This window comes from Apium graveolens, chromosome 8 (assembly GCF_009905375.1).
Source record: "Apium graveolens cultivar Ventura chromosome 8, ASM990537v1, whole genome shotgun sequence".
Classification (NCBI taxonomy): Eukaryota; Viridiplantae; Streptophyta; class Magnoliopsida; order Apiales; family Apiaceae; genus Apium; species Apium graveolens.
Window position 1 is genome coordinate 169,185,867 of NC_133654.1, and position 7,348 is coordinate 169,193,214.

A 7,348-nucleotide genomic window follows, 5' to 3' on the forward strand; every position below is an offset into this window, starting at 1 on the left:
TCAATGTTAAAACAATAACTATGGCGCCCTCCAAACCCGGGTCAGAAGTTTGGGGTCCATAACACAAACACAACATATAAACCTGTATATAAGATATTATTTGCAATGACCCTACTTTATATAACCACGGATCGCAACAGGGTAAAGTATGAAAACAAGCCATAACCTTAACTTTTATTACGTCGTACCAAATCCCGTCTAATTTAAATTACAACTGATAATAAAATTATTCTTACAATCTTACTATCTCACTACCGCAATAAGCTACTGCTAGCTCGATCCACCTCAATCTGGAATCCTAGCTCGTACATTGAACTGGGAAACCTCGCTATCAACCGTATCCTTCTTAACTGTAGGATACATAAAAAGATTGGCAAGAGTGAGCTAACTAGCTCAGCAAGTCAAAATGACAATAATTGAGATTAAATAATGATCAAACGAGATGATTCAGAGGAATCAAGTTTATTGCTAAACAATCATTAGAATTGGACATTTATTTTAAGTTTTTAAAACCAAGGTTAGGCTGCTGATCAGTCACGCACTAACCCCGAGCAAAGCACACAACACTGCTCTAACTACCGGATCCAAGGCACACATTGGCCTAAATTGACCATAGATACGGTCTGACCACGAATCTGGTCCACATATATATAAAAACTATCCAATTCTAAAGCAGTTCAATATGATAAACAATATAATTCGACAAACAAGATAATAATCAATGATGGTTAAACAATTGAATAAAAACATAAAGAAACTCATGGATATCTCAAGGGTATATCAAGGTATGTATAAGAAACGGTTTTCAGTCTGTAAAATGATCAGGTATTGGACGAATACTAATTTTTTCAAGGTATAGTTCTTTGATGTTATAAAGAATGGTTGGAGTATAAAAGTTTCTGTGTTTTCAAACAATTTTCTTCCAGTGTTTGGTGTTTGGTAGTTAAACATTTAAGGAGCACTATCATATTTGGGTGGTTGGGTATCTGAAAATCAACAAAGGATAGTCTACAAAGAATGAGGCTTATGGCTCAAGATCAAGAAAATCAGGGTTCAAGGTTAAATAGTTTAAAATACTTGCAATATAAAACAGAAGTTATTTTGAATAATAGCAACATGTTGGGAAACAGTTCGAAAATATTTGCGATAGATCTTGAAGAAAAGTTCGGAAGTACTTGCCTCACAGGGCTTTACAACCATTACTGACCGACTCTGAGCCGACTCTGCCGCTCAGGCTTTATCGTCCCATCACTAGTCCATATTAGAATCAACTTCGACACTCAGGTTTTTCTGTTGAAACTTTACTGAGCTCGTCGACTGACTACTAGGTCATCTCTAGTCCATCGTCCACTTTCAGGTTCTCGATTATAACCTACAGGGTCGAAATGCCCTACGTTAGATGTATAGGGATGCTTGACATATCCTCGATACCAATTCTACCCAACGATATTCAAACCCGACTCGTAATTATGTATATTATAATAACACACACAACAATTAGGGTTCACAATCTCGAAAATTGGTTTGGTGTTCATTTTAAAAAAAATACGTATACTCGTCATTTTACGAAATCAGGGTTATTGGATTTTAACTGAACATTCACCACAACCGACAATCAAGTGTATATATATATATATATTCCTTCGACGTCCCGATAATTACTGGATACGCTCTCGTGTTTCCGTAATTCGATTTCCCGAAAATCAGACAGCACTTCCTTTATTTATCGGACTAACACGTCGAATACTATCGATGTCAATCACAATAATCAACCCGTCAAACCAGCAATCAATCCAATAATCAATCCCATAATTACAATTCATCAACTAAATTACGTGCTCGACTTTGATTAATAATTAATTTTCGTACCGAAAAAATTTTACGTACTAATTATTATTTATATCATTTTAGGACTCAGAATGATTCATCACGGTGCACCGTCCGCCCGTAAAAATTCATCGCGGACGGCGGCAAAATTTGCGGGTACCCGATGAAATCTCGGGTTTCCAACGCAAAACTTCACCGATTATTTTAAAATTTCCGCTCGCAATTATTCATATCACGAAATTTATTCAAAATAATTTCCTGCAGAAATAATAATAAACTTAAATCAGAAAGTAACTGAACCAATACAGGAAGCAACAGCATAGGAAACAACAACTCAAACACGCGGCCACGCGCCGCCTTGCACACCAGCATACACAAACTTACGCACACACACAATACATACACAAACGAATCACACACACAATATACGGACATATACATACGGGCACATGTATATACACGCACCAACGACAGAAACAAATCGGAGAAAATACCGGAAACGGAACTGCGGCGGCAAAGCTTGGAACAGGGAAGAAAAGGGACGGAGGAAAAGGGAAATAGCGGGCAAAATTGAGAGAGAAAAGAAAGAGAGTGATTGAGAGGGAGAGAGAGAATCGAGACAGGGAGATTGAGAGAGTTATGGAGAGATTAAGTCATAGAGAGACCGAGGGTAGAGGCTGAACATAGGCTCCATTGAGGGTCTGTGTTTGTGTTTTGCTTTTATTTTATTTCCAGCAACAAATTAACAGTAGCCACGTATCAACTGAAGTGTTAAAAACCTGACACGTGCAGTGCTTCTCTGTATATCCCCATTTTCGTAACGATTTATTTGATATAACGAAATAAAGTGTGATTTAATAGTAACCAAAACAATTTCAAATTAATTTTAAAAATGATAGAAATATCCCGAAGTTAATAAAAATGTAAATTTCATAATTTTTAAATAAATTTTGAACGTAACTTATACCCGTATTTACAGTTAACCAATCGAGCTGCATTTAAAATAAATTCAGAAAATCACGGAAACAGTCTTAAAATGTTAGAAATATCCTGAAATTTATAAAAACGTAATTTTCGAAATTTTAAAACAATTCCTAAAATGCACTTTATACCCGCTTTTATCAATTAAACGAATCAATGCGCGGGTGAAGCTAACTCCGAAAATTCCCAAAAAAAATTTAAAATTCTCGGAATATTTCAAACTTAAATAAATATGAATTTCATAATTTTTATAGAATTCTAGAATTAAATACAGATTTTTTCAAATAAATAAAATCAGAAAGTCACAGGGCTAAATAATTAATGAAATATTGATTTCTAAATTTTATAAAATCCCAAAAATAATTATTGTAATTATGAAACCATAAAAAAATTTTAGAGTCATTCTAAATATTTATGCAATTAAATTTGCACTAAATTTACTTTTAAAAGTGAAAACGATTCGATACAACTCAATAGTTAATTACACAAACAACCCGGTACACCTTTATTCACACAGGGATCATAATAAAACAACACATAGCGATCGAAACCAATACACATATTTTATTTAACTATGTATTTATTAATTATACTTTTAAATAATATAAAAGTATACGAGTCGTTATATCCTTCCCCCCTTAAAAAGATTCTGTCCTCGGAATCTGGTTTAACTAAATAAGTGAGGATATTTGTCAAGCATATCTGACTTTAGTTTCCAGGTAGACTCTTCTACTCGAGGATTTCAAACGTACTTATTATTGATATATCCTCATTTTCAAGGATTTGCCTTTAACGATCAAAAATTTGGATCGATCACTATATGTTTTACAGACTTGGACCAGAGCCCATTGGCTCCTGATCAATCACTTGGTTCAAATCAGACACTTATCGCTTTAATATTGACACGCAGAACACACTATATGTACACACTGTTGTGACAGTCACATCAACTCATGGGCATCTTTACCTGTATTCATCAACACCTCAAATGGTTCACTAATTTTAGGATTTAACCTGTCCCTTTTTACTCAAACTTATCCAGTCTCTTTCAAGAAGAAACTTATGCTAACACTACTGGTCCTATTTCTATACTCATATTCTCTCTCGATAAGATCTCGCCTTCTTTCTTTGTCTACTCCGAGCTGTTTCCGTCAGTATTACTACGCTGTTGGTGTGCTGAATTAACTTAGAATTTGACAACTTCCTTTCTCCCACTTTATTTCAATAAAAATGGGGACCTACACTTGCGTTCTCATGAAGCTTGGTAAAGTGGCATTCCAAAGCCGACGTCGCTGTTTAATGATCATTCTAGTGTTTCCTTAAAACTCAACCTCTTCACATATCTTGTTTTTCCTAAATCGCTTCCTCACTTTGACTCTTCGCTTAAGGATGGTGAGTAGTGCGCATTTTTAAATTGGTTTCCAAATATTTACACATTTCCTATTTATTTTCATCAGTTAAGGCTGAAAAGTAATCTCATATATAGACTTTAGATTCCACTATTTTCAATTCATTTATTAACTCCTCAGTGATCTTAATTACATCCAATCCCTTCCTTCTGTACAAGGCATATGTTACCATTCGGCTTTGTTTAGGTAGTTGTTAATGGATCAATCAAAATCTTTTGTTAATCTCGGTCAAAATTTATACTTGAGAGCTCAATGTATAGTTGCTCTCTTTCTCATCTTTGAGGAAAAATCTTTGGGCATTCCACACAAACTTTCTTATTCTTTGAATAGCTGAGGATGTTATCAATAAATACAATTTGCTTATCCAAGTAATCCTTATACACCATGTCCCTTAATTCCTTATAGACAATTGATATACTTGTTATTTCACATAATATCGCCAGAGTTTGTAATGCTCTTAACTCACTTTAATCGCAATTTCTGATATGTTTTCAGGTCGGATCTTAAGTTAATCCTCGAGACATAACACATTTCTTGGATTAGGTTTCATGGGTAATCAATCTTTATAGGGGTCACTTATTCTTATTCATTGTTTTATTGAACTCCTGCTAATCAGTACATAATCTCATATTTTCATTCCTTTTCTCTAACAACATCATTGATATACTTTACGATTCGCTTCTTGTAAAACCACTCCTTGGCCTGCCTTGTTCACTAGGCCTCCGATACTTCACCTTAATTCTTTGACATGTCCAACACTTCCCAATCTATTTTGAAATTTCCTTCTTATACCTGGTTATCACTATTTTTCTTTAAATTTCTGTGTATCTTGGCATTTCTTCAATAAATTAAATACTTTATATTATGAATTCCCTGTGGAATCTCATTTCTTAATCCATCTACCTATAGCATCCAGGTGCTGGAAGAAAACCTAGGAATATCGTGATCATTCTCCTGGGCATATAAATTTCCTTTTTCTAACCGCTAACATCGCGATCCATTATCTTCTCTTGACATCTCCTTATCTCTCCCTTAACAACTTCGACTGAATGGTCATACTATCCATCCTTGCTCCTTTTTGGATTATAAACTCTGACTCCCAATTCCAACTTCTAAAATTCCATAGAAAATTCTTCTGGTACAGTTTCTATGTTATTTTTCTCCTTTTTGCTTATCGCTTTCCTCTATCTTTGCTTTTCCTCGTGAATACATACTTCAACCTCTTATAGTTCGTATAGATCTTACACCTTTCTCCATACATCTCATGTTTCCCAATCTTTCAAAGCAAATATTATTACTGTTAATCCCACATTATGAGTAGGATACTTCTGCTCACAAGGTTCCAGTTGTCCGAATGCATATGCAATAGCTTTATTGTGCTGCATCAACACACATACTATTTCCTAATGAGAAGCATCACTATAAACTACCAAACCTCCTTGCTACTTTTAAATTGATAAAACAGGTGCTGTAACCATTCTTTCATTTAACTTCACAAAATTTTCCTTCACCCTTCTCCATTTCACAAAACTTCTTGCTTTTCTATCATCAAAAGTTTCACCTTGCAAGCTTTATATACAACTTCTTTCATCTCCGACTCCTCGGTTGTCATTAAATGCTTCGCGTGGTCCTCCGTTGACTTTAAGTAACATAATTACAACTTATCCAGATATTCCTTAAAAATTATGTCCATAGGTTCAATCTCCAATTGGTAATGCCCAAACCTTAAATCAATTTTAGAAAATACTTTGCTTCTTCTGTTTGATCATCAAATCAGTAGTTTGAGGTAACATATACTTACTCTTTATAGTAAATTTGTTGAGCTTTCTTTAGTCAACGCATAATCTCATACTTCCATTTTCTTATTAACAATTAGTACCGGTGCACCTCATGGGATCCATTGGGTTTAATCGCTTCTTCTAGCATCTCTTGCATCTGCTTTGCTAACTCCCTTATTCTAACTGGTGCCATTTTATGTAAGACCTTGGTTACTGGCTTCGTCTCAGGTGCTAAGTCAATCACGAACTTCATTTTCTTTATCTGGAGGAATATCGATAGCTCATCTGGAAACATATCTTGAAACTCCTTAATTTCTATAAAATCTTCAAGTTTTGTTTGCTTCTGACTTTTATTTATCTCATAATCACCATAATGCTCATATCTTGATCACTGTAATCATCATTAACAAATTCTTTACCTTCTTTCATCTTCTGAACCTCATCATCTTCTCATTTGGCGTCCTCAAAATTATCTTTTCATCACGAAGTTCTGCCTGGACATCACGATTTAAAAGTTAATCCATTCCCTAGAATAATGTCAAATCCTCTTATCTTCCATGATATCAATTCTTCCCAACTTATTGCCAGAAATCTCAATTCCACTATTTGTACTCACTTATTTAACAACTATACGTTCTAGAGTTACTAGTCCTTTAATCACAATCTTATCAATTCAACAGGGTAATTCATCTTAACAAAACCTTGGGAGCTAAACAATCAAGTTGCTCTTACATCTTTCAATACTTTAGCGTATAAAGTAACCACGATAATCATTCACATCACCACATCCGTACTCTGAATAACATATTTTACAGGAGAATCACAATTTCTCCTTCTCGGAGACGTATTCCTCATTGGAGTAGATTCCCTTGACTCTTAGTGCATCCTTGACTGGGACTAGTGATTTGTAATTCTCGTCATATGTCCTTGTTTGCTTTCCATGAGTGAGAAGTAGATGGAACTTTTCCCGCTTGGTCCATAATACGTTAATTTCTGTTGAAAAACTCTTGCAAAGAACGACAGTATAACGAAACAACTAGAAGGATTCACAATTCAACAAAAATTAGAGTTGAAAAGCAAGAAGAAGTAAGAATTTGAATATGAATGAGACAACCACATTGGTACTTAAGATGGCCAGTCTTTCATACCATATGGCATACAGCATATGATTAGGTGGCGTCCCACCGGACTCTTCGTCATTCCGATAAAGTGTCTTAGCATAACACTGTTTGTCCCAATCAGAAAGCAAAACTTGAGGGAAATAATTAAATTTGAAAGGAATGCAATACCCTCCTTTTTGATATCCTAGCAAAGAGTTTATTTAAGAAAAGAGGTTCATACTTATTGAAGAAT